The sequence below is a fragment of the Sphaeramia orbicularis genome, chromosome 9 (assembly GCF_902148855.1).
Source record: "Sphaeramia orbicularis chromosome 9, fSphaOr1.1, whole genome shotgun sequence".
Classification (NCBI taxonomy): domain Eukaryota; kingdom Metazoa; phylum Chordata; class Actinopteri; order Kurtiformes; family Apogonidae; genus Sphaeramia; species Sphaeramia orbicularis.
In genome coordinates this window covers 30,301,379-30,328,600 of record NC_043965.1, presented here as the reverse complement: position 1 = coordinate 30,328,600, position 27,222 = coordinate 30,301,379, and the positions used below count along the sequence as shown (strand labels likewise).

Here is a 27,222-nt window from a genome sequence, read left to right as displayed (position 1 = left end):
TCGCACACTTAGCAGCTCCAGCGCTGTAAATATATTAGTAGTCAAACATAAGCCATTTAAGCAGCTCTAAAACTGTAATATCTAAAATTATGAGGAATCCTATTCATTCGTTTGATAGAAAATATGTGATGGTGAGCAGAGGCTGATATATTGGGCTGCACTGCTGCTGCCTGTTTTTAACATTCTCCTGGATATGCTATAAAGATGATAGCCACTTTTACAGAAGTTTGCAGAATTTACATCGTATTCAACATTTAGTATCTGACACCAGGTATTAAAAGGCTGATTTAGGTAAGCGACTGTGTAACCGTTCATATTAACATTGCATTCACATCGCCAAAGGGAAGACAGAAAATTTCAGCACTCATTTTCTCAGCTGTGTTTGCCCACCATGCCACGCTGGATTGGAATTGTGACTCGAAATATTATTCTCAGCTAATCCAATATTCTATTTGTATGGTTTGAAATTGAGTTTAAAATGTCAATATCACTTCAAAAGCTGAGCCGTTAACTGAATTTGTGCTCCAACTTGTGTTCTGTTTAGCACAATTCTAAGAAAGATGCATTTGTGGTATCACTTATGCTTCGTATTTCATTTTTAAAATTAACACAATATGTCTGCAAGGGAGTTGAGAGGGAAGATTAATGCATTTTATTTAAATATTGTGGTGATATAAATTCATATATTGAAATTTATCCTCTCAAGCTTTTCTGTACGCTAGTGTGTTTGGAAAAGCAATTTAAAGAGGAGACCGGTCTGGTTAGTTTGATCTCCACTGACAGATCATTTGGAAACTTTTGGGACTTCTGACAGTTCAGTCACCTTTTGTTACCAGCGAAGTCTGTGCAACAATCAGCGACACTCTGTTGAGGACCTCAGGCTGCGCCCCAGGCTGTGCAGCCTGCAGTAAGCTTTATCTGAATATAATTAATATAAAACCAAAAGTAGTGGGGAAATAAACTGTATATTATTTAACGAAATAAGTGATGTACAGCACAAGTATATGGACTGATTTCCAGCACTGCCTGCAGCAAAAAAAGGGAGCAATTTAAAATCAATATTAAATGGGAACACAATCAGCACAGGGCACCTTTAAAAACAAAACAAGGTGAATGACAGTTATTAAAATTGACTTTGCTTTAAGCCATAAATGGTTTGCCAAGAATGTCACTAAAAATCCATAGGACAGTTTCCATCACCTCAGGAGTTTAGCTTCATTGATAATGCATATGAAAAGAATGAGTGATAGTGCCTAACAGCTTCATAAAACCCCTTATGGCAAAGGAGAGGGATGTGAATCCACTTAAAAGCAATCTTCCTCTTGTGCTGTAACTAGGGAAAGGCCTGATTGTCTGTCTGAGCCGTGCCGGTCATGCTCCATACTGTCAGAGCAAATGAAGTCAAATGGAGGCTTAATTACAGCGATAAGTTGTTGCCCTGTGGCTAAAAACATCTTATCACTAAACAGCTGGGAAGAATTTTTATTACTAGATGAATGCATAATTGGGTCCAGGGTGACTGTCAAAGAGCAGGTTTTTTTTAAATAACAACAAGGCCTCCTGCTGTAGGGGGTTCCAGATCCTAAGGGTGTATATGATTACTGTGTGTTTTGCAAATTTATGATTCAACACGGCTTATAACATCCATGTAAATAAGCTTTTAGAATTCATTAACTAGAGCTTCTTTGTGGGTTGACATTATTGTTTTATAGACTGTACAATTTTTAATGTAGCCTAACTCAGTCTGATTCCCATCTGATTGTGCATTGACGCCTCACTGCATGGTGAGAAGCTGTTGAAACAAAATTCTAAGCATCATTTTAACAAGATGTTTTGCTTTTGGCAAAAAAAGGGCATCGTTTTTTTTTTTTTTTTTAAATGTTGCCCTACACAGTACAAACATGTAGTTGATGTGCTGGAAGTGGCATTAAGGTTCCTGGGGCATATTTGCCTCTTTTGAAGCACACAATGGATGCATCTGCTGCTACAAAAAGATGTGAAGAGAGGTTTAAGATGGTTGTTTGCTGAGTAAGTGGTAGTCTTGAACTTGAAAGGCTTTTAAAGCACTATAGCTTTAGAGGGTAACTGTTGTAATTAGACATGCAGAGAGATCTTGAGTCAGACAGCAGCTCAAATCTCTGTCTTGAGTCAAACATAAAAGACATCAGCTGAGGTATGTTACTGAGAAGTACTACACAGACTAAAAAGGAGTTAACTGTATTTGGTAAAAAAGACAGTTTTAAATAAAAGTCTGTACACACATACAAAGTGTTTTGAGTTGGACTGTCAAAATTAACACATTAATGCAAATTCATCCATCATGATTAATCTGATTAAAAATTTTAACACAATTAACCCATCTGCAGTGCAGAATGACTCTGAAGTCTCTGGTAATGCATTTGGGGCAGTTTGTCCAAGTAGAGTTACTGTCGCACATGTGCAAATGGTCTGGTAGTTGATCTGGTAGTGACAGGAAACAGAACCAACCCATAAAGATGGAAAACACTAAACAGCACGTTGGCCCTCTGGATGGAAATATGAGGACCAAAAAAACTCAAGACGGAACAATTGTTTCAAGTTGTTTTGTTGAAACTGTCAAAGGTGTTTAATAAACATGTTAAGTGCATATATATTCCCTTCTTTCTGGAGTCTGTTTGCTCATGCAAAATGAAATATAAATTAAAAATGAATGATATTTAATAATGATTAATCAAAATGAACTGCGATGAACTGGCGAAATGTCCAGGGTGAACCCCGCCCACCTTTGCCCTTAAGTAGCTGAGATAGGCTCCAAGCGACCCCCGTGACCCTAGTGAGGATAAAGCGGGTTCAGATAATGAATGAATGAATGAATAATCAAAATGAATCCACAGCAACCCTGTGATTAATCTGATTAAAAACTGTAATCGTTTGACAGCACTAGTTTTGATACATCCATACAGAAAAAGATGAACAAGAAACACACAGTAAAATCATGTGGATTTTGGTGAATATGTGTGTCCTTGTGCCCAAATGTTCCTGTTGCTTCTTTCTTCTCCTTCAGTTTACCCTGTTTTTATCTGCCTTTTTTTTCTTCGCTCCTCTGGTGAGATGCTCCTCTTTTTCTTTGTCTGTCAAACACATACACTCTAGGCCAGATGTCAATAGTTATATGTACTTAGAAAATGGCCAGCTGAGCCTCTCTGCGCTGCTTTGACTGTCAATATTGACAGTGGAGATACAGAAAATGTCAAAGCAAACTTAGTGGCAAGCTTATGATTTATTATTTAGTCATATTCTGGTCATCTATCAATAATCATGGGCTTATACATGTGTATTTTAAGGGCCCAAAGGCTTGTATAATTTGAGTTAAAGATTAATCCTTGCATCCAGCTCAGGGTATGTATGATATGTTTGTGTGTCGTAATGACAGGCCATTAGGGTTCAAGGCTCAGATCCATGTTGTACAATAGCAGAGTCTAAAGAAGCAACAGTTTACACAGTGCCACGATACCCTCCATCTGCATATGAAGACATCCCATTTCTTAAGAGTTTAACCTTTTGGGATGATGGTTGAACTGTGGACTGTTACATAACTGTGACATCTATAAACACTGCATTCTGGGGATGCTTCTCTGAGATGCTTGACGTCTCCATATTGTACAATTTACTTTTTCTTTTAATCAATGACCTTTAAGTCTTTTCAGTGCTTTGTGTCCAAAAGATGTAAGCAATTTTTCCTTGAGAAGTCCTCAACACAAAGAAATGACTTCACAGATGTAAATAGTTCTAAGGTTAGTTATTTTGTTTTACCCCTTTGAAAAATTGCAAAGGAATTCTCGCTTAAGCAGTTCTATTTTCCTTTAATTTATCAAGTTTAGTCAGACCTTTTTTTTCTACTGTGAGCCAATATAAATGGATCTACCTTTGGTTTGATTTGTTTTAATTGAGAAATTTACCCCTTGAGCAATATCATCATAGAATTAATGTGATCATTCTTTTCTTTTGTGATTTTTAATTGTTATTAGATCAGATATATTTGCAAGAAATATATATATAACACACAAGTAATTTTACTTGTAAGAACAGTCACACACACTCGTTCCACAATAGCCTTATCTGTTATGGGAGCAGCTCAAGACAGTATTTTATCAGTCTACATCATCTTTCCGAGCATCCAAAGACCATGCTGATAAACAAAATGTACCTTATCTATTGACTGGATTCACTGATTGGTTGTTCAGGCTATGTAGTCTCAGACCAACAGGTTTCAGATTTTCTCATTTGTAGCAGCAGGCCTCCAAATCTTCCCCACAACATCCTCACTGTGTCTCTGTTGGGATCAGAATGCAAAGCTATTAGACACTGGAGGGTTTGTCTCAATCACACCGAATGGCTATGAATTTTAAATGCAGGATTAAGGCCTACAGAGAAGCAAGCACATGGGAAAGACTCAGTCAGTTGAGTGCTAATTTGATTTTTTAATTATTTCTTTCTTTTTTTTTTTTGCAAACAGCTTTGGCAAAACATTGTTAGCAGGGAAGATGCATGGCTTGTACTTTAGTCCTTGGACTGTTCTGCCAAATCAAACCACATAAGGAACAAATAACCTCTTCAAGAGGAAATGATTTGACCATGATAAACATTCTGTTTTACTGGGAAAAAAACACTGTAGCAATGCTGAAGCTCTTGTGCCGATGCAATGGCAGCGTTTCAACATGACTTCTGGTATGTTTCCATCCAAAACAGAAATCTGAGATGCTCATGCTGAATGAAAGGTGAAGAAGAGGAATAGTCATATTCAAAGCCAAAAAAGGAGTCATGAACGCGAGAGCTTTTTTTGTTGTTGAGCTTTTTCAGGCCATTGGAGCCTAAATGCCTTACTGTGTTTGCTTATGATTATTGATAGCCTCTGCCTTTTTCTGGCCTGACTGCCTAGAATCGCTCAAAGTGTCTGCTCTCCTGTGAAGGTAAAGTGCAAAGCAGGTCATTCTTGTCAGTGCATCTGAGCGTTTGTCATCTTTTTGTTGTTTCAGGTGGAGACATCGATGACTCATCCCCATATGAACCTGTAGCTCCCATCCAGCAGTCAGAGGAGTTTCGCTTGGCCTCCATCTCTTCAGGTACAAGTCCGATCATAACTCAGTCCTTTGTAGTTTATCATATAAATGTTAATAAACCTATAAGTATGTCGAGGTATTTTCCTTTTTTTCTCTTTTTTTTCCAACCAATTTTTAAAATTATTTATTTCATTCATCATTATGCTTGATGAATTGGACATTTCATCTGTTTTGTAACATATGAAAGATTACCCTGGGGTGTTGAGGTAAACTACATAATCTCAGTGCACTACCCAACCTCTTTACCAGCTATTGATTTCACTCTCAGATTGATTTTCTCTTCGCTTTACTAATTAAACAGCCTAGCACTCAACAGGGGAGCAATATCTTGCTATTTAATTTACTGGTTATCACCATCACGGTTTTATTTGTCAGTACAGATCTTATTATAAGACGTAGCTACCACAGTTAATATAGCACAGAAAAAAAGGTTGTACAGTAGGTGTGATTGGACACAAGGAAGACACCCGTCCACACAGCCACAGGCTACGCTCTCTTGAAATTCAATCGCTTTCTTTCATCCAGTTCTGACAGAAATTTCCTGAGGATGTTCTTTTCCATTTCTTGTTTCATTTTGCCAAAAGCAATCTACAAACACTAAAGACTGCACATTTTCTTTTTCTTTTGGCTGATGCATCTTGCTTTGTTTTATAACTGGGAGGTACTAAAAAGACACGCTTTTTGCATAATCCCCTTAGCTTCAAATCAGCAGTGTATAACAATTTTTTGAAAATAGAGTCATTTGATAATTTGAAAAAAGGAAAAAGTGCCATAACAAGTATGAAAAAGTGCAGACTTTGATTGCTTTGCAGTTTTGGGAAATGATGGCAAACTATGTTCCTTGATATAATCGTATATCAATCAACCGGGTCTTCAGAAAGTATGTAGCTGTGCAAAGGCTGCACAAGACATTGATTTCTTAATTTTTTTTTTTTTTTTAAGAGTAAAAAATCTTCAGGAGTTGCATCTGGATTGAAGAAATTAATTTGATTATGTTTAATGGAAAGCATTTGTGATACATTCTGATTTGTTTTATTTAATCTATGTGCAGTCCATAATTTTTCAAATGGAAAAACTGACGCAATGACCATGTTACAGCAATTTTTATAAATGTGTGTGTGTGTGTGTATATATATATATATATATGTGTATACACACACACACATATATATGTATACACACACATATGTACACACACACACACACACGCACACACACACACACATATATATATATATATATATATATATATTTTTTTTTTTTTTTTTTTTTTTTTTAAAGCAAATAATGTCTTTGATAATTACTTGCATTTATGCTTTTAGGCTCTCAAGAATGAGACAGTTACACAGAAACCGAAATTACACCCTGTGGTTGTCATAAGTTAAATTAATATTCATGTGTCCTCACTGAAATATTATATATAATAATAAATTTAATAAAAGACAGTGAGTATGTTTTTTGTGAAATAGAGGTCTTCACTATATGTGTGTGACTGATTCCAGTGAATCATTTTCAGAGCAAAACATGTTGTTTTCACTTACACACTGTTTTTCAGTGTTGGCTTCGATGAATTTTAAACAGACAAAATATTTTTACAGAACATCATGATGTGAAAATGAAGATGACCTTTAACGTTCTGAATATAAATCATGTCATCCTTCATTATATTGTGTGAAATTTTCTCATAATTTTTACCCACAGCCTCACAGCGTTTTGCAAGCGGGTCATCTGACTTAAAAACTGCAGCACATTTTGGCACAAAATTTTTACACAAGGTAGTTCTGTCCCATATCTCATTCTTCCTAGAAGGGGGTGTGGATTAGTTGGGAACAAGGGGCAAAGACCTCAGGTCCAAAATAAAGCTGTGAAAGTATCTTAACCGTGTAATCCAACTGATTAGGTGGCTTAACCCCCACAGACTTACATTAAACCCCTCTCTAGAAAAATGAATTCATTTGCTTTCAGAAGTTATTCCAGTCTCATCACTTTAATTTGGAACCTTTAATAGGTGATCTGATGGTTCATCTTTAACATTTTTCTTCCATAATAAGATCTCAGGTTGAATAGAAAGCTTTGAGTGACAGGTGTGATTGACAGCTCACTCACCTGCTGCGGCGGACTTCTAGAGCTTTTGTTCAATTATTAACAGTTTTCCCTGACAGTCAGATTTACTGCAGTTGAGGTTTACAGGTTCCCTAACAAGACTGTCAAATTATTTTGTTTTACAGTGCTTGATGAAGTTTACAGTTTTACTAAGTCAGTAAACTAGTGTTTAGCATTAGCTGACCTCTGACCCCTTACAGACAGATCTCATCCCTACTGCCCAGACACTATCTGCATCAAACTTCACTCTCCTGCTCCAACAGTCACAGAATAATCAAAGAGTACAGGAGCTAGCAGTTATCGTTGTTTAACAATGCATAAGTACTGAAGTAAAACAGGGACCGTGGTACAGTCTGCTCAGACATATTAAGATACAACAGGGGACTCATTATTATATCCATTTTCCTTCAACTGTTTCCACTATTCTCTCCAAGGTGAAAGATTGGATTTGCTCCCCGAAATCTGTTTAGCTCCAAGCATCCCCCATTATTTATCATTTCTGAGGACAGAATAATTGATTGTTGCACTGGGAGAAAACCACAGGCAAACAGATAAGTAATTACACACTTGTTCTATGGAAATATTTTTTCCCTCAATTACTAAACCGTGCAAAAGTATTCATAATCGTGTCTATAAATGTTAAACGGCATAGAGACCCAGGGAATATATGATATCTAGTTGGTTGATGAGGACAGGGAATGTATACACTCCAGAAGGTAGGGAATTGAAAAATAATCTCTGCTATTTTGAAACTTTTTGTCTGGGTGAAAGATAAGGGGCAGACTTTGCGATAGGAATGAAAAATAATTTTATACTGTAGTATCCACTCACAGTCTGAAGTTCAAATAAAGAGCGTAAGGAGACTTGGTTTCTGCATTGCCCCAAGTGATACCTGCAAAACTATTACATACTGAGTTCTCCTTCTAATAGTCTAAGCCACTCAGTTTTGCATATCTTAAAAATGAAAAGGTCTTCTGTGCACTCTTAGAAAATTAGTATACTTAACCCTGTGGACTTTATCCTCTAAGGACAGAGGCTGCTCTACTCCTCATTGGCTTTTGTGCAGCTGTATTGGCAACTCAAACAAGAACAGATATGAATTCCGCTCCTCCTGGCCTGGCTTGGCTGGCACACAGCTCCTACATCAGCAGAGATTCATCACCTCAGTGTTCAGCAAAGTTGCATCCAAGACTGACTAGAGTCATTGACAGCAGTGGGCTTTTTTCCAGGGAATTCAGAGCTGTGATGGCAGCGTGGCGACAACATCTTGGCCACGTTTAAATCCTCTGTGCTACACCTCCCACCACCGGATGACGGTGATACAGGCAATCACCATGTAATTACATTGAGTTAAGTGAAGAAGCCTAAATGCTTTCATGATTCTTTGGCTCCCAGGAAAGAAATGTTGTTCTCCAGTTTTACTACGAGGACAGCATGTTAAAATCAGTGAATCCCTCAGCCTTAGACTATGATGATTCTTTAAACCAACACAGAGCCCACTTGACTCAACATGAGCACTTCAGTCGCCAGGAAAAAATGTGGTCATTGTATGTTTCTGCAAACCACAGATACGTATAATATCAGCATTCGGTGAACCAATACTATAGTTTAGTTCTTTCATTCATTCATTCCAGTCTTCATTAGGATGAAAGTGGACTTTCACAGCAGTCCACTTGTCAGCTGCTGTAAAGTTTAAACAAAAAGTGCTTTAATCCGTAAAGACCCAGTGCTACTTTTGTGGCAGTTCCTAAATGTTTTTTTCTCTATATTTTACTTTTTTTAAGTGATTTATCACCATTTATTAATGACATTATCCTCTGTACTTCACATTTTTTCAGTGAATATCAGGTATTTTCCCATATTTAATTTACTGACCATGTGGAAGTTCATAAAAGCTGTGATTAAAGTTGATGGTTATTATTGCGGAAACAGAGAAAAGTAAAGAAAAAGCGACTTTTTCAGTAAAATCTATCATTAACTGAACATAAACCTGTCTCCATCCACTGTCATTTATCACACTCCACAGGTTTTACTGGTGAATTAATGTTGTAGGAGATGATGTGTTTCCATGTTCACTACAGAGCCTTCAAACATCCAAATGGGTCATATCTGATGACAATGAAAAGATGACAAACTGCATTTTACAGCAATTATTTACATGGATTGGTAGGATTAGTGGTTCAGAAGTTCTTAAACATTTTAGATCAGTAGGTGGGTTTGGTTGGTTGGTGGGGGCTGTTTGGGTCTTTATGGGTTAATTTCTGTTAGTTTCTGTCACCTGCCTAGGAACTGCAGATGAAAAGTAGTTATTTTTTACTAATTCTGGCATATTTACATGGGTGTATTTTTTATACAGCAATGTTCATAAATGTGCATGGTTCCTATAAATAAATAAATAAATTCAATTCAATAATGAGGACTACCAAAGGCATCTTTTGTTAGACTGTCTTTTTCTACATTATCTTAGCTTTTACCTAACCAAATCAAGTGCTGTCCATACCTAAACCTAACCAAAATATAAATAAAAAACATAATAACTAACAAATGTTGTTGAAAATATATTAAAACAGAAGGAGAAGTAGATGTGAAACATACAGTAATTTATTTGCCCATGCTGAGATTACATGTAGCTGTAGTTTGCAGAAGTGCACAGTGGCAGCTTTTTTTTCTTGGCATCTGGGTTATTTCCCATCCAACAAGTGCTGTGACAGGAGTGCAACCTCAGTCACACTTTGGCTCACAAGGTCTGCTCAGCAGGTAATACTCTGCCTTTTGTGAGTGTGATAATGCTTCTACACACTTATATGTGCAGCCCAGGCAGTCTGGTTATTCCGTGGTGTTTTTCACTGTAACCTGTCACAGTTTACCAGTGGGTCGCACTGTCATGGTTTGGGCAGAGGGTTTGTTGAGCATCTGATTGGAGCCCCAAGACTAAAGTGGGGTACACACATAAAGATAATCAGGCTGTTTTTGTCCCAGTTTTCCCCTTTCCCGATCAAGGACGGCAGATGCTAGATTATCTTATGTTCTATAAGATTATCCTATAAGATTATCCTGTGGTCTGAGGTGTGTTAAGGGTGAATTTGTACCAACAGTCAGCTCCAAAACGGGTCTGGGTAAATCAAAAATACTGAAGAAGTTTGATATTTACAATTTACCCTGACTCATTTCCAAAAATCTTAATTTGTGGGGAAAGCCGACGACTGCCGAGTCATGACTCTGTGAATTGTGACGTGGAACGGAATGTAGCCAATCAACAAGTGAGCTGACTGAGGAACAAGGAAACAGGTGTAAATAAAAACAAGCACGGCTGACCTGAAACATAAAGTTTGGTGGACCTCAGAAATTCAGGATTTTTCCATCAAAAATAGTCCCAAGAATACCATCATTTCCTCCTCTCGTACGTCCCCCTCCATGTTGTGTGTTGTGTTTTCTGGTTGTTGCTATGTTTCTTCTTCTTCGTTTTTATTTGATCATGTGAGATTTCTGGCTTGGAGGACTACATTCTAGATTGGTGGTGGGACACAATCGTTATGTGTGTGGTGCGCTGTGTTGAGATTATAAGAGATACCACACTGGGGCGCCGATAAGGGGGGGTAAACATGACAAATTCATGGGGCCCAGCATTTGTGGGGGGCCCATAGAGCAGTGAAGGGGGTCCAGTGAATACAGGTTAGAAGTTGTGAAAATTTTGTGTAAGATCCGATGTATAATAGAGGTGTGGAAGTTGGGAGTCGGACGTGGAAAATAGGTTAAGTTTCATTTTCACGCTAGCGTAAGTGATGTTATAAATGGACCACACCCACCCCCCACCCCCCACCTCCAGCTCTGACAGATCGACAAGATTCTGAATTTTATGGAAGTATCCACAGCGTTTATCTTTCATGGGGCCCACAATTGGTTGCGGCACCTCTGACACCACATACAGTATGATCCAAACTGTTCAGTGCCTGATTTTTTTATGTTCATGTTAGGGCCGAAAGATATATCGTTATCGTATCGATATCTAGATATGAACATTCAAGATATTAATATCGAAAAAGCAACGATATAAACAATATAGATTTCCCCGGCTCTCGCCCTGCATGTACAGCTCTGGAAGTCACAACAAATTTCATTTATTCATACTTTATGTTAATGTTGATGACTGGCAGTGAGTTCTTATAAATAAAACTGCACTTTCCACATTCTTTTGTATTATGATGTTTGTATTTTTCTGAAAAATGCTTGGTTTTCACCAAATCCGTAGTCATATCGTATCGTATCGATATCGAGATATCCGGCATGAATATTGAGATATGAAGTTTTGTCCATATCGTTAGTAGTTCATGTTTGGGGTCTGGAACAGGTAAACGATTTCTTCAGATTTAGAAAGTCCTTATGTGTCTTCCCTGCTTAAGCAAGCTAGAGAGAAAAGTTGTAAACAGGTGAGCAGGACAGTACTGACAGTTAACCAACTTACCAACAAGCAGCAAAAAACACTGGCATGCTGCTTTGGGAGAGCTAGTGCCAGCTCTAGTAGGCTTTGGTGTGTGACTGTGAAACCTAAATAGAAAAAAATGACTTGACATGCTAAGGTTCACTGGTGTAATCCTAGCTTTGGCCTTTCTACCTCATTTGGACCGAGACAATGGAGACATGGGATGAAATGCAGCAAAGGGCCTAGAGCCTGTTTGAGTCAGGTGAGCCACTGGGGCACCCCAATCGTAGCTTCTTAACCCCAGGCAGAACACAGGATCAACACTTACTACAGCATTTTACAACAGGGAAACTAAAAGAAGAGAAATTGCATTACTGCCAGAAATATATTACAATGAAAAACAACCAAGCAGCACTACTTCTGTCTCATAAAAATGCAAAAAAAACAACAACAACAACAAAAAAACACTGGATGTACATCATGAAAACTTCGTTAAAATAGACTTACAAATCTTTTAAATTATACCCCACATTGACACTCAGCCACCGCTGTCTCTGACTAAGAGAGAACAAAACTAGACAACTGTGCCCCCACTTCTGATCAACGTTTGAGCTGGAGTGGTGCTCTAATGATGGAACCACTCAAATGCTAAAAACAAGGAATTTTGCAGCAAATTAAAGGGCGCATATTAAGTACACTTCATGGGATCTCTGTTCAGCAACACAAAACCACACTGTACAATATGCAATTAAAGTATTACAGCATAGCACAATATTATTTTATGTCTAACTTTACTACTGCCATGAGTTGTCTTCCCCACTATATTTATTAACTTAGGTAACATTTTTTTTCTTTTTCAGGAGCTTGAGTCCTGTGCATCATGAATTAATCAGCCAGTCATGCATTACTTATTTTTTCATACAGATGCTCAGATGCCTGCCCCTGCATAAAAACAGAAATAATGGTAGCCTGCATTTATGTAGCGTTCTCTACTTTAATGATAGGCAGTGCTTTACAGTGTCATTACCTCATTCACACACCGACAAACACATGATGTACATTTGGACTTGTAAAAAGAAGCGACAAAAAGGAAACAAAATCACATGTGTACCTTTGTGGCACTTAAAATGGTTCATCATTCAAATAATGTAAGTCTTTCCTAGACGGAATTCATGGGTAATGTTTTCTTTGGGCAATATCCTTGTAGTTCTTCTGTAAACTGAGCACACTGAGGAAAATCATGCATCATTTCTTGCTTATAATCAAATTGGCTACTCCAGTGGGAATTTAACAAAATCAAACAAGAAGATGCATTGTGACCATGCTACAGGAATGCATATTTATCTTGTTCCTGATTTCTTAAGGAAATACAGCTGATTAAATGAACTCAGTACAACTAATTGTTCTTTGGTCTGTATTGCACTGTATATTCTACATGAACAGAAATATTCAGACACATCACATGTTCAGCTTGTAGCATTTTCCATTCCTGATATTAAATATTATAATGATTATAATGTTCGTGACAGTTGTTGTCAATAATCATTATCAATGTCAAATAAATATTTCTTTTATGGTTTAAAATGTTTCTGTATGGTCAGACCATGGCAGATATTTCAGAAAGAGTCAGAACATTCAGGTTTAAGGTTTAAGTTTATTCAGTCATCTTCCATAATACAGAACATACAGTCAGTAAGGTTGATTTTAAATCAACCGACTGTGAATTCTGTTCAGACTAAACAGGCTTAGGCGGAAGCTAAATGCTTATATACGCCTTGCTTACATTCAAATCAAAATCAGTTTTAGGCTACTGATCAACACATCAAAAATCATCGTTGCTTGTATCCCTCAAAAACATCTTTACAAACCAATGTTTTGAACAATTTCATTTACAGTAATTATAATGTATAAAATTAAATGTTGAGTAAAATTAAGCAAAAATCAACTATTATATGCATGATTGTAAAGACAAAAAAAGTTTCTAGCGATGATATTTACTGAAATATAAAATTATACTATGACATTTGCCATGGTTTTGTTATCTTGCCTGCTGTTAGAAATGAAACCCCTGAATTAAATGTGTCCCTATACTTTTGTACACATAACATACAAGAAAAATTCCCAGAGCTCAGGTTTGTTGTGCTTTCTTAAATATATTGTAGCTATGATACCTACTTTGCTATCACATAACAGGAATGTGTTTGAGAAGCTGAATCAAGAGAACATGTGACATTTTTCTTAAAGGGTTCTCAGCATGTTGATGGAGCTTATATTACAGTTCTCATCCATTGTTTTCTTGGTTCGATGGAAGAATTACTGAACAAGTCAATAACAAGTCGGATGCTGCTGCTTAGATCGATACGGCATCATGTATGAAGGACGTGGGATGGCTGCATACTCATAGACACCCTCCTTCACGCTCCGCAAGGACTCATCAAGGCCCAGAAGAATGGCATGTTACACAGTGCAAAGATATCATTGACTGTAATTGTTAATATGCTCCACATGAAATATAGTCCATTCTCTTGACCCAGCGCTGAGCTAATTAACTTATTAGGAGCAGAGGGCGGCATAGAATCCGGCATTCAGGGGTCCCTCCAGGAATTAGGTTTAACATCCCTTAGTTAGACCTTCTAACTCTCACCACTAAGCCTCTCACCTTTTAGCTCAGTATGCCCACCATCCAATTAAATGCAAAAACCTATTTCTACAGCTGGGTAAAAAGGACTGGTGCAACCGCCGTGCTCAGCATGCTGTTGAAATGTTTGACATTTTAACATTGTCCCCATAACAATTGCTATTACTTGGGCAAACAAAAAGATCTCTTCTGCATGCGAACTGTTGGGGTTTTTGGTTATTAGGGGTCTGAGCGTGTCTGTGTGTGTTTGTTTGTGCAAGACTGCTTTTGTGTTTGCATAAGACTGTGCTTGTATGTATTTATATTACTTAGTTTATATGCCTCATTATTCTGTGTGAATTTTCTAATCAGTTTACCCTTAGTTCAGCCTTAGCTTGTCTCTCTGTGGGTCAGTAATGAGTGTTGTTGTTCCAAGCTCACTTATCAGGGACCTTTTTTACAAAAGTCAGCGTTTTTCTAATAAGTTTAAATTAAACAACTGTGAATAATCCACAAAACATGACTGTGCTAGTGTTTGTTATTTTAGTATATTAGTTATGCGAGCTGGTAATAAACAGGAAAGCAAATAATTGGAGCAGTGTTTGATAGGTTCACCTGACCCACACATACATATATCTGGCTAGATTATTTCAATACATTATGCATTATTGTCAGTGATGGTCGAGCTAAACAGCGTGCATATTAAGACTGGGGGTCCGCTGAGGATGCTCAAGCTTTGAATTCCACCGGAGGAAACTCGATTTGAAGGCAGATGCTCATAAACAGCTCAAATATTTAGAAGTATGTTTACAATGATTTAAAATTCCTTTGGACACACCCTTCCTACCTCTCTTTTCCTCCGCATGCACACATTTAGTCTCACCCACAAATATTTAGCTTTCTCCTATCATTTTTTTTTCTGTGTGCGCCCCTCGCTCTCTTTCATCCTCATACTGGTTCATTTTGCAGCAATAATTTTATGCTTAGGGGTAAAATTCAGTTGATCCTAGCAGAACTCTGCTGGTCTTCCTATGATGACGTGCATTCGTCTGACTTGCCTAGTAAGGCTTAGGGAGATGATGTTGAAGATCCACTCCACCCTCTTAGTTCCCCCCAGAAGCCCTGCTGCGACACAGAGTACAGAGCTAATGACTGATGAGCCCTTTGACACGGAAATGCTTGACATGCTCCTCGGGGTCCAGACTAAAGACTTCCCTAACAAGCACTTGCACACTCACCCAGGGCCGTATTAAATCCAAACTTTGGCACCTTTCCTAATTACTGAGAACATACCCGAAGCCAAGAGCCTCTTCCTAACCTGGACTGAACTCCCCTCTGCAGTGCAGCGTCCCTGGAGTATGCGATGATATATGAAAAGCAGAATTCAAATTAGGCTGACTGAGAGCAATTACTGAGGAAGGAGGATACCTTAGTGTTGGGGGAAAAAAAAAACATCAAAATCCAGTGTATGTGAATGTTTTATCTCCCTCCGCCCATTCATATGTGCTTGGTCCACACCCCTCACCACTCTTTGCCCCTCTCTTTATTATCCCACTCTCTCTTACCTCCCAGGAGCTCAGGTCTTAGGTAATTTTCTGCCTCTATTTCACCCTCCCTCTTTTCCTGTGTGCTATATATGCTGAAAGAATAGGTGGTTATTTCCTCTACACTGCCATCAATGGGGTCTAATTTATGTTGCCCATGGAGTAGAGAGTCCTATTAAAAGCCTATTTACAGTTGAACGGGAGGATCACCAAAAGCAATGGCGGCGCTTTAACTGCTGTTGACATCAACTAAACGTTATGAGACCTCGTTTTGCATACACACAAAGTACTGGGTAAATAGCATGAGACGTTCAATTTCAAAGTCTTTGTTGAGTAATATCTTGGAAATTATTTGTAAGTGTCACCTTTATTTAGTTAGATCTCAACACCATAGACAGGTACCAATGAATAATGGAAAAAAAAAACTATTATTTATGACTTTTCCTGCACTTAATGTTTATGGATTCCATTAAGCAATCAATCCGTCCATTTGCCCATCCATCTCTTCATGCATGTACTCCATTCACTCCTTTCGTCTCTCGTTAATGTATGGTACTACAACGAAAACTGGAAATTAATAGATATGTGTAGGTTATTGTGATGCTGAGAGCTGTTGATTACACTGCTGATGGGAAGGGTTAATTATTCTACACAAGAGTTGCATATCTTTCCTGAATTAGGCTGGACTAATTGAAAGCTCTCCAGCATGTCTCTGTAAGTGGCTGTCCAATCTGTTAGACTGTGTCCTCTCATTTCATCGTTCTATCAGCATGATCAGCTGCAGTAATCAACTATTCAAGTCTCCTCTCCACTCTTAAAGCTTTTTCCATTTTTATATTTCTTCTATCATTAGCTTATCAACCCCTTTCTCCCCACATTATAAGAGACTTTGTTTTCTGAAAACCTTTATTGTAATGCACTTGGAAAATCTATTATCTGTCTGTAACCCAATACAGTGCGTTTCCCCTCCCGTCTCCACTTCTTTGCTTCCTTCCTCTTCTCCTCCTGCTCTGACCATCATCCTGTTTGTGTGTAAGCACGTCAGAGCCATCAGTTGGGCTTTGTGTCTTATGTTCGCCCCAGGACATCTTTTTGGGTTGAGCACCAAATTCAATCTCCGCTCCCCAATCAGAGGTAGTAAAAATCCGTCCATCGCTGCAGCCTGAAAAGAGGCTATAGCCCTGCTTGGTCAGATAACTCTTAGTAGCTCATCCTTCCCTTATTTTCTTTTCATCCTGGACCCCCCCAGTGGCCCACATTAGAGACTGCAGATGGCCAGGGGAGCTTTAGAAGCTGCAATCTATCAATGTAATCTATGTAATGTAGCCTGAACCACTGGACAACCGCCCTGCTAACCTCTCCTCCAGCTGGACTGGACCGCCCCCTTTCAGGCCCGCTTTGGCTGAACTTGGCCCACTTGTGTCATACTGTGGGTCTACTTTGGTTTCTTTATGCACGGCGCCAAAATGAAAATCCTTCCCTTGGATTCTCATTGTAATCACAGCTCATTCAAACAGCTCCCTCTCGACAGTGGCAGTTAATTCTATAAGGTCTGATGTGTGTTACTGTCGGATAAGTAAATTACATAAACACAATTTTGCAACACTGAGGATGTTTCCAGACTAGTAAAGATTGTTTTTACTGAAGAGTTTTTACCTTCTCCCCTCAGAGACTGCAAGGATAAACATTCGATTAAAGAATGATATTGTGTCAGTCAAATGTAATGCTCTTCATATCTGAACAAAGATGGAAAGGTTTTTTTCAAAACCTCATGACAAACACTGAAAAAGACTATTTCAAGCACTTGCATCTGCTGAGCTCAGATCATGTGCCTATTTGATAATGTACCTGCTACATTTTAACCATCATTAACAACCTCACTGTGATACATGGGTGCCAGTGGCGGCTGCTCGTCTGTCAGAGAGGGGAAGCTCATTGTCAGCTTACATAAAAAAAAATGTCAAGTTATTTAAACATAAATTTGGCCCTGTGTTCCTTTTGAAGAAAATGGTCAGTGACCTTATTGTACCAACTAAACAAGAAAACGTTGAAATTATGTTAAATTGACACAACGAAGTACAATGAGTGTGTTTTATTTACAGTGGAAGAAATGAACAAGTAACTTCATAGTGGTTTCTCTCTTGATTTCACAGCAGAATGCACGACGGTATTAAACTGAACTCTGTCAAGTGAAGGAGTAGATCTCAAACTAGCTGTCAATCAAACAGGATTCAGCCTTTCGACTGATCCTCCAATCAGCACGTGGAAGCCTGGCGTCCAGCCTGGCCAAGCTCCGCCCACAGCTCCATTCACCCCCAGAGACGCCAAGCGTCTGGGGGCGGGACAACATCATGGCATTTATCCAATTACCGTCAAGTTTTAGGCAATGAAAAGAACTGTTCCATGAAGTCCCATTGAAGTGCATGGACGCCAAGCGTCTACGGGCAAATGAATTGACCATAGATTGTATGAGGAAACAGCACAACGGGAATGTCTGAGAAGTGAACAACATCGAGTCCGTTGATTTGTGATGAAGCTGATTCTGAACGAACTCGCCTGTGAGATGAACGTGTTCTAACACATTTGTAGTCAATGAAATGTCAACACAACCGTACATATTTAACCATTTAATTTTCATAATTTTAGGGGAAGTCGGGCTTCCCTTGCAGTCTATGAGAAATCACCACTGATGGGTGCCAAATGCAGTAATGGAATATAACATTCATAATTACATTTTTATTAGCACATGAGCTCTGTGTTTTTGTTAACTTGAAAAGGAATTTCTTGTATCTGTAGAAGGAGCAGTTTGCTCTTTGTTGTTTGTGTACTACCATTTTTCTTCTGTAGTTCAGAACAGACTTTCTCTTCTTCATTTTTATTTATTTTATTTTTTAAAAATTTCAATCATTTAGCGTTAAGGAACATTACTGTCACCTTCTATGTTTATATACAGGCCTGAATATTAAAAATATTCCCTTGAAGGTTCAATATACAGTATAACAGTTACATTTGCTTGTGTGCCTACCTGAAGTTTGTGTTGGAGTCTCTGTTGCATTTATTGACATGGACCAACTCCACGTCTAAACTAACAATAACTAGAGTTGCACACTTTTGCCAGCGGAGAGGAGCAGGAGAGATGCATCGAAAACTATTTGTGGAATGACTCCAGTCTTTTACATGTAGTGCTCAGGCTATTGTTATGAATGCATGTAATTGAGAGTAAATAATTCACTTAGACTCTGAGTTAGCTCCAGATGTCACACAAGTAAAACAACTTCATGTAGTACAACAGCATGCATAAGTCCTACATACTAAGCCTATAACAGAAGGTTTAGAACAAGGGTGTCAAATTCATTTTAGTTCTGGGGCCATGTTCAGGAAATATAAAAGGCCAGACCAGTAAAATAATAACAATAAAAGAGTAAAATTACATATGAAAATGTTTACATCTACACAGTTTCCTTAAAATGTGAATAAAATGAACAACCTGAAATGTCTTAAGAAAAATAAGTTCATTTTTAATAATATTATGCCACAGTTTATCATTTACACATCTACATTACAACTTACAGATCGCATTGGATCTACGTACAAATACACAAAATATTTAGTAACAGGCAGAGTATTGTTTAAAAATGACTGAAACACAATTATAATGACTTACAATGACTTTGACACCATTGATTGTTAATATCTTCAGTATAATTTTTGTATTTCATAAATTCATCCCAGGGGCCCCATTGGACCCTCTGGCGGGCCAGTTTTGACCCATGGGCCATATGTTTGACACCTATGCTTTAGAATGTACAAATCTTACATTGGCTCTAACAAGGACTACTGTAGCTAGGTGAGCAGGGGGTGGTATTCACTCGGATGAAATCTGTAATCTCACCATTAGACACTACACTGCAAAAATCCAAATCTTACCAAATGTATTTTTCTCATTTCTAGTCAAAATATCTCATCACACTTAAAATAAGACATAATCACCTAAAGAGTGGCTTTTCAGTGAGATATAAGAACTTATTTTTAGACAATAGATCTTGAAAATCTTATTTCAAGAAATCTTACCAAGATAATTTTCATTTGCGTCATCGGCAGTTTTTTTTTTTTTTTTTTTTTTTTGCTTAATTCAAGTAAAAAAATCTGCCAAAGAAACAAGTGAAAATGATCTTGGTAATATTTCTTGAAATAAAATTTTTAAGATCTATTTTCTAAAAATAAGTCCTTATATCCCACTGAAAAGTTACTCTTTACATGATTATGTCTTATTTTAAGTGTGATGAGATATTTTGACTAGAAATGAGAAAAATACACTTGGTAAGATTTTGATTTTTCCAGTGTTTGAAATATTACACAATGAAGGGCCCTTGTCAGACCCTGTTTGCTTCATCCATCCTGGGCTTTTTCATTAAGGGGATATTGACTCCATAAAAGTGGAAGCACCAGCTACAAAACAGAAAGAAGAGCTACCGTGGAAACATGGAGCACAATTAGGAATATCTTATTCCACTTGTGCAAATATACGTTCTTAAATCCCCCTAAATCTTACACACTGAACCTTTAAGGGAAAGCTGGATAGACTGTGCTTTCTTCTCTCTGTGTTGCAGTCTTGATATTCTACTTCTGCAGTTCTTCAGTAGGCAATGAGTTTTGTTTTATCTGACGTAATCTGGACCTAAAAAACTCATTAATTTCAGGGGTTTGCTTATTTTTTTTTCCCCCTGCTGTGATGTGATGTGTTCCATGTATCCCCATTTCTAGGATTGATAATGTGCAATGCACCACTTGGAAACAATCTCTGCACCTCTGGCACACCCCTCAAAATAAATGGTCTCTGTCCTGCTCCCGGCTGTCTGATAGACACAGAGTGAGATTGGTTCTGTTGAATAAGAGATGAATTTCTGTGGGTGTCACCATTCCGCCACGACCTCTGAAATATCATTATCTACAGGGGAGGGAGGTTAAGTTCTCTAATATAGACTGAATACAAGAGAAGGGTGCCACTAGTGAACATGATTCTGCTTTATTACTGATATATCTCAGAAAGGTGTGTTTTCTGCTTTCCCCTTGGTAATGTGAACCACCTCCAAATATCCAAACACACCTAATGCCATAATCTATTTGCTACAAATGTGATGTGCAGCCTAAGGGACAATTGCAGTGTTTCAGATAGTGATTACACTGTGAAGAAAAATACTTAATCTTGTATGCGAACCATCCAATAAGTGCATGATACAGCACAATGTTCACTGCAGAAAGGAGTCTTTGCCAAGTCCTTGTGCTTAGCATGTTATGGGCAGGCTTTAGAGTTCTTAGTGTGAGGAATATTCACATCAATAGGTTATCGTGTCAATATTTTCCCAAGGATTTATGTTTGTATTACATTATTTACGGTACACTTCTTGAAATATGCATGTTTTTTCCTTCATTTGTAATATAATGATATCCAAATAAATAGAACATGTACTGGTAGGAGCTCATTTACAAGTAAATTCAGTAAAATTGACTAACTTGAAAGTGTGCTAATATTATGATAAGCACATCATAGTAACACTTGTACATGAATAATTTATGAAGGTCCGATTTGGAATCATATCTTAATACATTTGTATTCCACTCAAGGACTAAAAGACCCTGAAACGGTAACTCAGAGTGGATATGGGCTTGCTGCAGGTGCCCCTCTAGAGGCTCACTGTTGGTTGGAGAAACAGAGGAGCAGACATGATATTGATATTGAAGAGTTTCCTTCAGTGTTCAAGTCTAATACTTGCAATGAACTCTCCTTCTGGCAGAGATGAAGGGATTATTGTTTTATTTGTTGATGTTTCTTTGCAGCTGAGCCCACTGTACACAGATCAGATTAATGTTGAGTCAGAAGCCTAGAGACTGATTTTTATCCATTTGTTGCATATGTATATGATCAAGGGTGTTTATAAGTAGATATGTAATCAATGTAACTGCCCAAGTTTACAATTTCAGATCATTTATATTTCAAAGTAGTAGTAACACTGTAATCCTGAAGTCTTTTTTGAGGCTTTTATTTTTTAAAACAATGATGTGCACTCACAGTGTCCAATAATAAGAATATGGCAATGAACTGTAATGTCTTTCATTCATCCATTTTTTTCCGAACTGCTTAATCCTTTTGAGGGTCACATGGATGCTGGAGTCTATCCTAACCACATAAACACACCATGTTGCCACTTCATCACAAGGCTGACATATATAGATGATCAACTATTCACTCTCATATCCACACATTACAGGCAATATGGACTGACGAATTAAGTGATTTACTGTATTGTGTTATAGATTTTAAGTCACTGAAGCTTCTCTTTTTTTGTGCTCTTTGTCAGGGATGCACACAGTGGCCCCAAAAGGCTCCCTCTGTCCTGATGCCGACAGAACTTGCAACCCTTGTCTTGATGCTGCCAAAGCCTGCAATCTGAACAGTGTTTGCAAGAAACACCGCTCCTTCTACATCGCTACCTGCAACAAGGAGGACAAGGGTGATACTTGCAACAAGAAACGCTGCCACAAAGCACTGAGGGTGTTCTTAGATCGTGTGCCAGCTGAGTTTAGCCACCGGCTGCTCTTCTGCCCTTGCCAGACTGAGGGCTGCGCCGAGCGACGCAGGCAGACAATCGTGCCTGATTGTTCTTACAAAGAGAAGGTTAAACCCAACTGTCTGGAGCTACAAAAGGTCTGCCGCCAGGACTCTCTGTGCAGGTGAAAAAGGGGAACACTGGGTAATGGAGATTTGTGAGGTGGGAACGGCAAAGAAATAGTGTCCTGTGATGTAAATGTGCATGAGGAAGGGGTGCTGGGAATACTGGTGAATGTATGCGTATGTAGTGAATTCTGTTTGGTTAGGGTGATGGACAGATTTTAGTGCAGTGTGTGAAATGAGCTACCACCAAACACATCTCAAGATTTATGATCATCTTCTTATATTCATAAAAATGAGAAAAAGAAAATTGAATTGGTACATTTGAGAGAGTTCCTGTTTGATGGCAATTTCCTTCCTTTCATGGCATTCTAAAGTTTTATGTTTCTCCGCTGTAAGTTTGCCAGCGAAGTAATTAGACTTTCAGGGAAGCCATAGCTATTAGATGCAGGATGAAGATGTGAGGCTAAGTTGAAGGGACAACGCTCAATTAAGCTGAACAAAACATTAGTGGATCACTTTGGCTGCATGGGGCCTTTATTGGATTCAAGCGGTCGGATTCAATTCACACCTACCCAGCCGTGACATGTTTCCTTGTGTTAGTGGAGCTGAAAGCAGGTGAAACACAGTGGTAGCAGTATCAGCCCGATCAGCTGTCAAGATCTTTTTACCCTGTAGAACTATGCCCTTAGTTTGGCTACCAACAGGCTGCACATCTTAAGGTCTAGCCACTAATTTCTGGCATTTATAATTTAAAAGTATTCAAATGAAGTTGGACATGTGTAATTCTAAGCATTTAAAACCTCATTTATGAGCCTAATGGAGTTTGACTGTTAGACAATTGAAAACCCACTCCTAAAAATAATAGTAAAGATGTGACGATTATGAGAGGTGAAACTATAGGCTGTTTCATGTTGACAGATGATTAGGCAGCTGATGTAGTTCAGTGACAGTCGGGGACTTTTCTTGATTTTGTCACTTTAATACAACATGTACTTGTCCAGTCCAAATAGGCAAGAATGACAGCGGCTATATGCTGTAGTTTGTAAAGTGCAGTAACTGCCTGGAAATGACACCATCCTCTTTCTTAAAAAAACTTGCAGTTATTGTGCCTTAATGTGAGAAGTGTGGAATGCATTTGTTGTGCATATTGTGACAAGCACAAAAATCAGCACTTTCCTAGAAAATGATTTGACATTTTTTCTGAACTAACGTGAGCAACATGCTGAACACAATGATTAAGAAGCAGAAAGCACAGCAAGTGTGGAAACATTTCCACTTTGCTTTTCATTATTGTTTTGTTTTCTTTTGAATATCATGCCAAATTCATTTGTTGCTCTCTTTTATTGATGGGCTTTTCTGTAATAAACAAGAAGTTGGCACAAATAATGAAGCAGCTACCCATACCAGCATACAGTGTCTATGACGCCACAGCTACATCTTCTTTTCACACAGGTGAGCAGCCTTCAGGGTTTAGCGTTAATGGTAAAAACCAATTCCTTCCCATCAACACTAAATCCAGCCACCATGATGCTCAAATAGGGAAACTCTATTGCTTCTCCTCCGATTTATGATTGTCTTGATAATTACCTGCTTGGCTGTATTGTGCAATCTGTTTTCAGGCTGGCTTACTTTCGTTGACCTTTAGGCCCTCAGGTGTCTGTTGTGTGCCTCCTTACTGAGAAAGATGAAATAGAACGTTAAAGCTCATTATCTGTAATGCCCCGCTGAGGTCAACAGCTCGATGAGTGCGCACACACTTACAGAGTATGGACACATGCTGGTGTGTGTTCTATAACAGCCGGGAGCCACATGCACACTTATAACACTCTCCTGCAGTGAATTAGTGCTTCCATGCAAGATAATGTCACAATTCAATTAAACTGAGATGCCACTGGTGAGTGCTGGGCTCACATTTTCTCAGGATATGAATTTGGCATTTCCCAATCTATTGATAAGCATCGTTGCAGGACAGTTTTATACCCTAGAAGACAATGTGGAAACAACGATTTTTATAGCAATTTATTTATGGCATTAACTTTCATGTGATTTTAATTTGCCCTGCATTCTCAGTGCGACATAGGTAAAGGTATATTACATTTAAAGTAATTTTTATGCAAGTAAAAGGTTAAGCAAAGAGATCAGAGCTTGTTTTGTGCACTCTTGCAAACCCAACTGAGAAAGTTTAACAAAAATGTCTAAACTCAGAACTCACAACACTCACAACACCAAAGGAAGCTTTCCTTTGCTCTCTACTTCTCTCGCAGAGATTTGTTGATAAAAGCAAAGAGAAGATGATTCAGCGACAGGCCTGTCCTCCCCAGGGGACACCTGTCTCACTCTAAACAACGGATACACAGCTACCCCAAGCTCATTTCATTTTAACACTTAGGATGGATCGAGAGAGAATGGAAGAGGGAGGAGGGCAAGAAAGGGGGAGATAATGAGACAGAGAGAGGAGGAGGAGGTAAAGGAGGAAGGATCATAGGATCGATCAGGGCCGTAAAGCTACTGCAGTGGGTTGGAGGTCAGTGGTTTGGTCATACAACCACAGAGCTCTGCATCAGGATCGGCTGGTATCTCAAAGTCAATTGTAGCTCCCTGCAACATAGTGTGATACTGGGAGGGTCATAGCTTGAAACACGCCCAAGCAAAAATGGATTTAAAAATCTACACTTGCCCATTTTATAATTTATTTATAACTCTGAAAAGCCAGCAGTTCCTTGCTTTGCACAATAAAAAATATCATCAAATGTGTTCTGTGTGGAGTTTCACATAGAGCACATTGGATGCCAGGTTGGCGGGGATTTCACCTTTGGAGGCTGTTCAGATTGTTCCAGGTGGAGCCCAGAACTCAATCAAACACAAGATAAATATTTGAAACAATTTCAAATATATAATTTTGGCTTGGGCTTAGGTGGCATATTGTACTTCAAGATTTCATTCCCTTCCTGATCTCCACAGAAGCAATTGTTGACGTACTCTGGAGATGTGGGGACTGTAGACGGACAGAGAACAAGCATTAAACCAGCAGATCTTATTTCTTACAGCTGCTTTGACTTCTCCTCCCATTATTATTTTATTTCCCTCTGTAATCCACAAACTGACATTCCCTTTTATTAGTTTCTCCCATTTTCCCTCTCTTTGACTCTCCTCTTCCCGCTGCCTCCCCACCTTGTGTTCTCACCATCTTTCCAATGAATCCAACATGTATTCATGTGGGACTCCTGCGTCCACAGAGTGACAATAGGCTATATTTGGATGCGCCTTTTCTGGTAGTGTAGTGTCAGTGTGTGTATGCATGTACTCAAACAGAGTAACTCCCTATCCATTTCCATGTCAGCTGATGCAAAACAAGCCCAATGAAGCTAAACCCAAAGAGCATTGAGTTGTATATGTGTAAGGTATTGATTGTCTGAGGGATCAATGCAACACTTCTATCTTTGATTTATATCCCTTGGCTTCTAGACTCACTGGGTGCTCTTTGATTGAACTCTTTGGCCACTGGTTTTCAAAGTGGGGAGCTGAGAGATAATCGATCACTGTACAGGTAACCTGACCCAGTTTGTGAGATGGGAGATATACTTTACTGGGCTGCGTTTACTTACAGAAAGCGCACAGCCTCTCTCCTTCACCCTCTATCTATCTATGGCAAGTGCCTACACACACACACACACACACCTACACACACACACACACACACACACACACACACACACATACACACACACACACACTGGCCTAAATCAACAGTCTGCTCTGTAGTATCTGACAATTCAAGACTCCACTGAGAGGTAACAGTGTAGGGAGAATGAGTGGCCCAGATGGCATTACTCTGTAGCCTCTGAGATGAAGCTGAAGGAAATCAGGATGCTGCTGTACTTTTATCATCACTTTTTCTCACTTTCACCCTCCTCCTCTGTTCTTTTCACACGTATGTTCAGCTCACAGCTTTTCTTCTCTTGAGGACCCTCTATGTACTCCCTGGTCACCAGAGGTGTAAAGACCACAAAATTACATTATCTGAGTACAAATACTGTGACAGTGGTGAAAACTGTACTTAAGCAAAAGAAAAATGAGTGTGTAAAAATAAAAAAAGAAGAAGAAAAATGGTCAAAAGTAGCTTATTTATAATTTTGTATTAAATGCTGATCCCCAACATTTAGCAGAAAATCCTTCAGGTCAAAGATTGACTAAATATGGAGCCTGGTATGAAAGTAGCTGAAGCTCTTGTGACTAAGAAAATCTAATATATGTCTGCACATCGACAAGATTTATACAGACACAGAACATTGACAGTTTTATCAATACCCGTGGACCAGCATCTACAATAAGCCCTTAAATAGTAAAGTCTTAATAAGTAGCAATGTTAAACAATGTGTGCTCAACCTGACCTTAGATTTTACATGCTCAGTGTAACCGTGAGTACTTCAGAACAGACAGGTTTTGAAAGAAGCCAATATTCTTGAGTATTTTGGACAATTCTGCACTTCATATTTATTATACAGTGCTAAAGGTCAGTGCCAATAGTGGAAGTGGTGTGGTGTTGATAGACGGGTATCGTGTTTCTTACAGGAAGAAGGAGTTGCTCCTGTCACACTTACCACTTATGTTTTATTGATTATAGCAACGGACTTTCCCTTTAATGAAATGAATACTGTTGCTGCCTGTCCTTAACCTAACCTAACCTAACCTAACCTGTCATGTTCTAATTTTCCACCATTTTTTTTTCTTTTTTTTACTGTCGAGGTCTCAAAAGAAAAGTGCAT

At 38.5% G+C, this 27,222-nt stretch overlaps 1 pseudogene; it reads left to right on the top strand.

The window, feature by feature from the left end:
- Positions 1–27,222, top strand: part of LOC115426265 (GDNF family receptor alpha-2-like) — a 56,103-nt pseudogene that overhangs the window by 8,595 nt on the left and 20,286 nt on the right.